The sequence below is a fragment of the Hyperolius riggenbachi genome, chromosome 4 (genome assembly GCF_040937935.1).
Source record: "Hyperolius riggenbachi isolate aHypRig1 chromosome 4, aHypRig1.pri, whole genome shotgun sequence".
In the NCBI taxonomy this organism is placed as follows: Eukaryota; Metazoa; Chordata; class Amphibia; order Anura; family Hyperoliidae; genus Hyperolius; species Hyperolius riggenbachi.
In genome coordinates this window covers 207,723,515-207,734,510 of record NC_090649.1, presented here as the reverse complement: position 1 = coordinate 207,734,510, position 10,996 = coordinate 207,723,515, and the positions used below count along the sequence as shown (strand labels likewise).

At 42.4% G+C, this 10,996-nt stretch overlaps 1 protein-coding gene across 1 annotated transcript in view; it reads left to right on the top strand.

The window, feature by feature from the left end:
• Window positions 1–10,996, top strand: part of PSMD1 (proteasome 26S subunit, non-ATPase 1) — a 161,022-nt gene that overhangs the window by 122,977 nt on the left and 27,049 nt on the right. The window lies entirely within an intron of this gene.

Below are 10,996 nucleotides of genomic sequence, written 5' to 3'. Positions count from 1 at the left end.
TGGTTATGTCTGCGGAGCTAAACAGTCTGGACAATTTCATGTGCAGATATTGTATACACAGGACAGGCATGGAATATACCTCTCCAATGAAAATGAACGTTTCTCCGCTCATAGCTTCAAAGGCACTTCCCACACATTAACCCCTCGATGACCTCTGTAATCCCCATCAAAATGTAAAACCTGTTCTTGGTGCATTCAGACATGTTTTATCCACTAGGTAAGCATAAGAATCCTTTTCTATTCTGGCCATCAGCCTTCAATGAGTGCATTTGTGACTTGTTTATATAGTGCAGAGATATGTAGATTCCTGAAAAGAAGTACAAAAATGGTTTTTTTTCTCTCGTATGAATACTGCACATAGTGGAACGTATGTCGATGACTCACAAGGTTATGGTGTGTTGTTTACTGAGTTTATAATATGATGAGCAACAGTTATTCATGAATAGTAAGGTTCCTAAAGCGTTTTGAATGAGATGTATTGGCATTGTAAGACTGCTATGATTAAGGACCAGTAGGTCTGGTACATGTCAGCAGTGCACGATGTGATGCTGTGATTGGATACGTCTGGAAATAAAATGTTGAATTGTGGCATTGTGCAGACCTCCTCTATCTTACATTTGTTACCACCAGGATCAGCCACCTTCTGTTCAGCACTGCCCGTTCATTGTGGATTGAAGCATTTTTTTTTTCACCCTCTTTTACACTTCCTAAAGAGTGGTTGATCGTCCACATGAAAAACTCTGGCCACGTGTATGCTGCTGTCTTCAAGGACTTGCATTAAAAAGCTTCCTTGGAATTACCTCTTTGGGCCACTGAAATAACGTTTTTTTGTCTGCTTATTCTCCCCCTCACTTGTTGTTATTCATTTTATAAAGCTCCAACATATTCTGGGGAGCTTTTTAAGAAATATAAGCAGTACATAATAATTCAGAAATTCAGACAATTGGTCTGAAGCCTCTGGTTTAGAGGCGTCCCTTTGCTTAGTTAAGTATCTAACTTTTTTTTTGGGGGGGGGGGGGGGGGGGTACAGGTTTGCTTTAAAAATGGATTTTAATTAATTAGCCAGAAAATACTGTTTTGACTTCTATTTACTTTTCAGAACATGCGTAGATAATGCTAGTTTATTAACACTTACCGTGCTGGAAAACAGAAAGGGACTTCAGACAATTTCTTAGTTAGGACTAAATCTATATATACCTCCAGTGTTCTCCCCAGAATTTTTTTCCAGCTGGGTGGCATGAAAAAGTAGCCGGGTGGCATGAAAAAGTAGCCGGGTGGGTTGAGATGAAAATGCAGGGCAACTCTGCTTACAGCATAGGAGGAGGTGAGAAGGTGAGCTAATGACAGCCGGGTGGTCACCAAATCTAGCCGGGTGGAGCACCCGGCTAAAAGAGCCAGGGGAGAACACTGACCTCTGTTTATCTCATCCTGTCACGTCAGGTCAAGGTACCCTTTAGGCCCCTGGCACATTGCGTCGCACCGTGGTACTCTTCCCAGCCGCAAGGGCCGTGCAAGTATTTGGAGACGTGCACAGTTCATGCAAAGCAGCGAGCCGGAAGAACCCAAATTGCCGCAATGCTGCTGCAAATTCTGCATCGCCTTACCGCATTATTAAAAGTTAATGGGTGACACAGGCAGTGTGCACGACAGTAGCACAGTGTGCATGTGTGGACTGATGGGAATCCCAGTGACGTACTTTTTCCCCAGCAGGGAGCATGTCACTAGCTGGGGAGACAGGCCTATGCATATGACCCTATCGCCGAACCTTGGCACCAGGTGAAATGAAGCCTCATCTCTGCGGTGCGCACACCGCATTGCAAAAAGTGTAAAACCAACCTAAAGCTATGTATACTTCCAAGATACCTGTCAGCTGAAAAATCTTTCAGTTCAGGTTATGGTTTGCTAATGCTAATATTCCATACATAATTGTACTGAATATTTACAGGCAAGAGGTAGCTCAAGCAGGAGAGCAGCAATTTTCAACTATGCAAACTGCTGATGAGGGAGGAGCCGATGTCAAGCGACCTCTGTACACGTGGCAGGTTATTGGCAGAAAAATAATCATGAAAGGTTGTGTCATGTATTCAGTTTATCATCTTTGCGTAGCTTTACTGCTGGATTTTTTCTTTCCCTTTGAGTTCTGAACTGTTTCAAACAAGCATTTTCTCATCAAGAGAGAGAAAAATGACTCCAAAATAAGTTAACAGTTCATGGATAGTAATTTACATTACATCTCTGGATTTTTCCTTTCTTTGATATAAGTTATAACTTTAAAGGTGGACAGTTCACATAGGCAATTGTACAAAAATAAAGTTAGCGAAAGGATCAGTTAAACCTTTCCTTGGCTGGGTGCATTCTTTCCAAACTGATGATCTGTGCTTATTTAGATAGGTGTTCTTAATCTTATGTTTAATTTTCAGGGATGATGGCTTGGCAGACCTGGTACGGTTTGATTATAAACTGAGTCAACATAAAAAAAGTTCTTTTTACCTTAAAAGATTTGTTTGAAATGATCTTCTGAGTAATTTGTTGGCGTTTCAAGCATGTATAGTCCTAAGCCAGACAAAATGAGACATCAGGCAGACAAACCATTATTTTCTATGGTAAAAATTTGGAACATGGCAGCTCAGAAGGTTCATGCCCACAGACATTGCATGTCCCTGAAAACTTTTAACAGACTGTAAGCACCCAGTGCACATTGGCACAGTAAGGCAGCTGTATTAATTATGGATTAACATGTTTTGTGTTAGATATATGGGATCAGACCCTGCCAAATTCTTAAAATAAAAGTAGCAGTTATTACACCTCCCAAAATTTTCTATCGATATCTGGCTAATTTGATCAAATCTGTTAGAAATCTATGCCACAGACCATTCCAGTACGATCGATTTCTGGCTGAAATTGATTGATTTGGTCAATCATAGCGGTAGGAAGATTTCATTAGAATGGTGGTGGGTTAGGAGTGTTTCGCTACCGGCTTTTGATTTAGGACCAACCAACGCAGTGGAGAGCTACTCTCACTTGTCCACCGTTGCTTTCTTTCACGTGTGTATTCTCTCCCTCTCTATAGGCTTCTTCCTGTCTCTTCTCTCCGGGGCAGCTGTGTATCACATATCAAACACTAGAAGCCAGATACTAGAGGCCTCTAGTGGTCCGGTAAGGTATGTGTAATGGTACTCCTAGTGTTTGGCCTCTAGTGTTAAGTCAGGTGATACCCAGCTCCATGAGAGTGAAGAGACAGGGAGAAGTGCCAGCGGTAAACAGAAGACACGAGAAAGCCACGGCGAACGGGTTGGTGAACCCCCGCTGCCCCCACAGGCTGCATGGGTCAGGGTGGAGGAGAAAGAGGGTGGGTGCTAGGACTGGAAGACCAGGGGAGTCAGCAGGCAGTGCGCACACATTTTCTATTAATGCTTAAATCTATTGAAAACCATTGTATAGTGTGTGGAGAGATCCTTCTCTGATCAGATAATGATCTGTGAAGGATCTATCTGATGACCGCATCGTCCAGTATATGGCCAGCTTAATATTCCTGTGGCTCCCACCACCACCACAAAAGAAGTGAAGTCTCATTTTGTTGACCATATATAAGAGTGGTAGACATAAAGGCCCATACACACGTCGGATTTCCACGAACGACGGGTCGTTTGAACGGGCCGTTGTTCGTCCGCTAAATCGGGCGTGTGTACAGACTGTCGTTCGCTTGATAAGAGTGAGTTTGAGCGATCCGCCGGGCGGATCGCTCAAACTCACTCTTATCAAGCGAACGACAGTCTGTACACATGCCCGATTTAGCGGGCGAACGACGGGACGTTCAAACGACCCGTCCGCGGAAATCCGACGTGTGTATGGGCCTTAAAAGTCTCTGATTTTTGCTTATATACCCCGGTATTTTGTTCCATGCCACACATGAAACAACACCACGATTCACGCTTATTTTAATTGCATCATATATCTTTTGACCCTGCATTTGCTGGGTATTCTATGGGAGTGCTTAGTACTAAATGATTTGGCTAGTCTCTAAACACTGCAAGTAGTTGCTAGCAGTAAATTTCCACACAAAACAGTAATCAGCAGTCGCTCCTGAAATGCTGGCAGCATTCCATCACTAGGCAACTACAAGTAGCAACAGCAGTAGTAGAAATTTGACATCTATTGATTCTAGTAACTAGTTGTCACTCACCACAACTATGATTCAGACATGACAAGGCCCTAATTGTGGATCCCACTTGGGAGAGCATTCTTATTAGCTGGATTTTATGCAGCACTGTACATTTAAGTGTTTATTACTTAAACTTGAGAAAATCAAGTACATTAACCTGACACAAGAGCAAGAGAGCTGACAAGAGAGCTTACAACCTACAGGGGATACAGAGACATCAATTTATTAAGCGTGCAGTAGTTTGAGATTAGCTTGTTTAGGATGGAAGATTGTTTTTGCAATTTTTTAGGTCTGTTTGAAGTTGCCAAAAGTTAAAGGTAAGTGTAAAAGATAGGAGAAGCTGCTCTAGAGAAATCCTGTAGCCATGTATGGGATGAGGTTATGAGATACAAGGACACTGACAGGTCAGTGCTGGTGCAGGGAAGGATTCTTGGGGTCCGTCTGTGAAGTTAGGGATAAAGAGGATAGGAGTTGTAAAGAGATTTAAAGGCTGGTAATGCTGGCAATACACCATGAGATTTTTTTTGGCAGAGTCCGACATGTCCGATCTGATTTTGATCGTTTTCTGATCGATTTCTCATAGAAGCGAATCTTCTGAAAAATCTTATCATGTATTCCCAGCATTAGTCATTTGAATTTTAGCATCAAGTGGATTGGATACCAATGAAGGGATTACCTGAGAGGTGCATAAGATTAGGATTTGGGTTAGGAGTGGCTGTATGATTGTAGTACTGACAATCGTTTTATGTAGGAGGATGTTAATTAAAGGTAATTTGTAATACTGGATCCAAGTTGATTTAAAACTGTGACTATAAATCCTATAGTGATTTCTGAGGGGGGTGGGGGGGGGGGCCGCAACATCGCTTCATGTACTTGCAAATGTGGAGGGTGGTCAGAACACACCCTAAAAGGAAAAAACACAGAGACAACAGGTGCCCCCTGTCAGGAATATACTGGGGTGCTTATGATGTAAGGATAATATTTTCATTTTCCTGTCTGCTATGTACTTCAGATGCGTATGTATGGGTCATCATCTGGTTTTGGGGAAGCTGTACTTGTCTGTGTGACAGTGTGGAATACAATTACCCTCAGTTCCTCTGAGAGCAGGGAGCTAATTACAAGCCCTATTGTCCCATTATACAAATCAGGACAGAGTCAGGGAACTTCAAAGGCTAACAAAGGACTCTAGAATTTACATCTGACAGGCCTGCTGGGATGGGGAGGAAGCCTCTATTGTCACCTGGAGTGGGGAAAAGACCTTTTTGATGATCTGAAAACTGATACAGGAAAGGTTTTCAATTGGCATATCACAGGAAAGGATATGACGTGCGTTATGTATGGACTAGGCCTCTGGAAATCCAATTATGACTGAGGATGTAATTAAATCTAGCTCCCCCCCCCCCCCTTCCACACAGGCTTACAGCCTCGAGGCGAACATTTCATTATAAAAACCAGGGGACAGCTACCTCAAATCAGTCCTCTCCTGACGGTAGCGGCAGCTGGTCTCCTGGCCCAAGCTAGTGGACTCCTGGTCTAACCAGAATTGTGTCCGTCCACAAAAGTCCAAGGTTCTTCTATCTGGATTCCTGTATTTTTGGTAAGCAAATTGCTTGGTGTGTATCTTTGTAACCTCTTATTTTTGTAACTTTTATCTTGTAACTTTTTTAATTTGTTTTTTGTACATCTTCTGTATATATTATTTTCTGCATTGTTCTATGTTTTTATGGAATATTAAATCGTTATTTAATAAGCTTGACTTCTGCGGTACTAAACTAACACTCATAGCCTAGAGGAGACTGCAGTGTAGCTGAGTATAAGTCCGTGCCTAATTGTATGTTTGAGCAACACTACCATATGAAATTGTAATTGCATTGTGTGTATGGGGCACTTCTGCGCTCGACAGCCGAGTGGGAAGTCTAACAGTATCGTTCGGAATGACTGCTAGTGGGTTTGCTGCACGACAGTGTAACTTGCATTACAAATCATTGTCTGATTGTGCTGTGTTACTGTACAACTGTACTGTGTGTGTGGGTGCGTGGCATTCTCGTATTCGGCCTAAGCGCAAAGCTGACCCAAATACGAAAACGCAGATTGCGTGTTTAGCCCTCGACAGCGGAGGGGACGTGTCTAGCAACGCTAGTGGTGGCAGTGGGAAGTGTTTGAGGGGTTCCAGCCTTGTTTGTAGCTTAAATAAGGCTGTTCCCCGCTTAATCTGATCAAACCCGCAGTCGGAACCCGTATACGCAGGCGTGCCGCGGGCCGGTTCCTGACCCCCCCCCCCCCTGTTTTTAACTCCATTTTTTCATAACTTGGGAGCATCTTTTGCTCATCGTTTGTATAGACTTGGGCACACCAAAACAGTTGCTTTGCGTGTTAATACTTTGGGGACTGGTGCTTGACTGCTTCACCTGCATTGAGGATTTACATTTTCTTTGGGATTTACTGGAAAAACTTTTCCAATCCATGGAGGCCTCATGTCGCAGTGTAAAGCATTAGTTCCTTGAAATGTTGACCTATGAGGTCTGGTGGAGGCCATTATTTGATGGCTGGAGCTATTTTGGTGGTACGGTGGACTAGAGATGGTTACTGAGATGCTAATAATTCTGGCTTGCATGCATATTTCATTCAAATTGTGTGCAGCTTTGAACTGGGACAATTGGATACACTTAATGCTGAACTTAATTGTGCCATTTCCAAGCCAAATACAGTGTAAACTTAATTTACATGCACACCAGGATTATAAGTATTTTACGGATAATCTGTACAAGGGAGCTACATAATATTAGGCGGTCTTCATGTTTTGGCTGATCATTGTATGGGTTAGTTTTGGTGAAGACATGGCCACATGGACACATGTCCTGTGGAAAGGTCTAGACATTATTTCCGAGGTTGGCATACCGTCAGTGGTTAGAGCGCTCTACGATTGAAATCATAGTTGGCAATGCAGTGTGACATCATGCACAGGGTGACAATGGAAGAAGGATTTCACCATTGTCACCACATCTGATAAACAGGAGTTGGCAGGACACAAGGCAAATTGCAGTGGGGATAGTATTTTACTTGTGTTTTTTATAAAGCAATTTTTAAGTTGTTTGCCCGAAGTACTTCAGTCCTCCAGCTTTACCATCTATAATTCTTGGGGATAAGCAGTGTCATCTTCTACCCATTAGTATTTTCCAGGGAATGGTCTAACATTTCTTTCCCTGAAATATGAGCCAGTGGAGACCTAAAAGACTAGTCCTTTTTATTCCCTGCTGAGCACTCCGCTATGCTTCTGGCTAGAGCTGTGTATATTTTTGTTGTACAGCTCTGAACACAAACACAATCAGCGCTCTAATAACGTGTGATATTATAGTAGTCTATCAGACCCTGGGCGGTAACGACGGGCGTAACCTGCAGAAGGAATCCAAGGGAATTAGTGCAATAGAAAGTGTTGAAATGCTTCTCGGGAGACTCAAAGTACAGTCTGTTTCAGAAACCCCTGTATTCTTGAGCTGGAATGTGTATATAATATCTATTTATATGTATATTTGTACAGACTCAGAGAATGGTACCATGTCAGCTGTTTAAATGAAGAGATAAACATTCTGCTGTGCTTGTCTTCTCTTTTTTCATTATAATTGAACACATTCACTAGTGCACATGCTTACATGATGTTTTCGTGTTCTGCAGTGTGACTTGCAAGACTGATCTGGAAGCTACCTTGTTTTTTTCTCTTCCATTCATAAAAAATGGTGTTTACTGAATTGCCATGGAATTTTACCTGAGTCATTTTCAGCGTGTTTGAAATTACAATGACATTTTGTTTACACGTTTGATGGCATCTCTAACTGTTTACACTCAGAGTATAACGTTTTTTTTAAAAGCTTATGCATTCCTTTCTGCTCCATCCTGCCAGTAGGTACGTGATTTGTTTGATGCTCAGATTAATTCGTTGTCCGATTCAAACCATATAAAGTAAAGAGCTGTGGAGTCGGTACAAATATCAACCGACTCCTCTAATTTGCATATTAAAATCTTGTTTGAAAGTATGTAACATAAAAGTAATTTCATCACAGCTAAAGCTTAGGAATTTTAAAACTTTATTAAGGTGGCATCGGCTTTTGGGACCAAAAGGCTCCTGGCCAGGAGGCTGACATTCTACCCTGTCAGCCATCCTGGCCTGTGATTGCCAATGTGAATGTCTCAGCATGTCTTTTGTATATTAAGATTCACCAGAGCCCCATATCAGTTGGGTTTCAGCGTGTAGCCTTGCCACCTTGCAGAAAAAGGCTTCTGCCTTTTCTGCATCTGATACAGAAAAAAGGCCAGGGCCAGCTACTGCAAGGGACAGATCTACCACTGTGTCCCAGAACCAAGCTGTTACAGGGTTCCAGTGAATCTTATTAAACAGACAATGTGTTGGGACATTCTAACTTTTAAAGCACTAGGATCAGCCATACTATGCCAGGGAAAAATAAATATATAGATATAGATATAGAGAGATAGAGAGATAAATACTTGATCTACTTACATAACACATGTATTATACTGTCCACGTTTTGATTTCAGTATATGGTAGTAAGTAAATGGCGAGAATTCTGTTCCTGGTGGGGGCCATGTCTTTTGCCCACAGTTAAGACTAACTCGTGATGTCATTTCTGCCCTTTCCTTTTTTTCTTGTCTCCTCCAATTGCTGAGTCGCCTCAGCCTTGCTTGTAAACACAAGTGAGTAGGGAATTAGGTTTCAGATAAGCAGCTGGCAAGGAAATAAAGGGAAGAGGAGGAATAGATTATAGATAAGAACCCCCAGCATGCAATTCTTTGGCAACGACTACTAAAGGGCCAGTGCTCCTTAAGTATGTGATAACTCCAAATCATAACAGCAGAAAAAGTTTTTAATGCAGGATTAGCACCTTTATCACTTAATACACTCAGACCAGTTGCTGTTGAAATTTGATTTTTATGGTGACGATACCGCTTTAAGCAGTAGTGTACTTCTGTGTTTTTTTTTTTCTTAGGTACACCAGAGATGTATTTTAACATAAAGGGAAGGTCCTGGGAGACTAAAAATAAAAAATTCACTTACCAGGGGCTTCTGACAGCCCCTGGCAAGCCGTCCTGTGCCCTCGCCACAGCTCTGGTGGCTCCCGGGCCCCTACGGTGCAAATGCCGACCTCGCTAGGTCGTCATCTTCCTGCACTCCAGCGTGTGACTCATGGAGTCACACTGACGTCATACAGGCTGTACTGCGCAGGTGCAGAACTACTGCACCTGCGCAGTACAGTCCGGATTATTTCAGTGCGACTCTGAGAGCCGCTCCCGCAGGCGCAGTGAGCATCTTGTGCCGGAGGTGACCCCAGGCCACCGGTGGGGAGCTGTGGCGAAGGCACAGGACGGCTGCAAGGGGCTGGAGAAATCACCGGGTAAGTAGAATTTTTTTTTTCCGGGATCTTGGTTGTGTCCTTTAACTTAGGATATTGCTGTAGAGTAAGCTGTGAAATAGAAATCAAAACTAGTCTTTGGTAAGAGTACTTGTAGAGGGTGCAGATAAAAACAAAAAACATCTATCCGACCCTAGGCATTCTAACTGTGGGCATATCTAAAGGTGACTATACATCAGGTGACTTGGCGGCTGATCTACCATCCAATTCGATTACTATAATTGGATCAGATGAAAATCTGTGCCACCAAGAGCAAACCCGATTGGTGATGCAACCAATTTCAAACTGAAATTAGTTGCATGTGTTGATAGGACATGCTGCAAGATGTAGGGCCAACATGCTTGATCGGGTGCGCGGTAGTAACTGCCTGCAATATCATGACGAGTGACGGGAGCCCTGGCGCTGTACCACCTAGTGTAATGCTATGAATGTTTGCATGTCTGCACTATGCATGTTACAGGGCCAGCGTTAGGACACCTACGTTTACCCGGGTACTTCTGCACAGTTTAGGTGACTAAGCATAAGAATGCATTCTTCTATGAACTAAGACCACGGCTTTTAACTTAGCTGTAGGGATAACAGTGGTGCCTGGATGAGTGGATGAGTGAATCTGTGAATGCATTTGTTTGAACATTTGCATGTGAGTGTGCGAAGGGTTACTATATGGGTGTCACCAGCTTTGTATCTGGTCTCACAGCTACAGTCAGAAAAAAGAGTTTGCTCTTTCTATTCAGTGGTTTGATATATTAGTGCACTCTACAAAAATTATCTGGCCATTAGCTGGACTGCCCTAAAAATTAAGTAAAGATGCACAACAAAATATAACATTTTATACCATCAAAATGCAGAAGCCGTTTGTAAAAAAAAACAAACATTAAGGTCAGGTGCTACAAATGAAATGTACTCAATCAGCAAGTGTGGCTATTGGACTATTTTATACTACACATGATTTGCTGCATTTTGTGATCTGTTTCCATTAGTTTGCCAATTGCAAAACACAAGGATGTATAAAATAACAATTGCTGCGAAAACCCTCTTACACTAGTGTGATCCAATCATGCCGGATCGCAACAGTCAGTCTTGCTGCATTTTTTGGGAGAAGCAATTGCTGCTGTCCATGAATCTCGGAAAGGTTATAAGGCCATCACCAAACACTTTGAAGTGCGTCATTCTACAGTGAGAAAGATTATTTGAGTTGACAGTATTCAAGACAGTTGCCAGTCTTTCCAGAAGCGGATGTCCCAGCAAATTTACACCAAGGTCAAATCTTGCAATGTTTTTAGAAATTGTGAAAAACCCAAAAGCTACTTCTCATTTTATAGACCTTAGTTATGGTGCCCATACACATTTAAATTGCCCCCCAATGTGGCAAACATGTCAATCCCTCTCTGAACTGAAACTGATCAGAGAG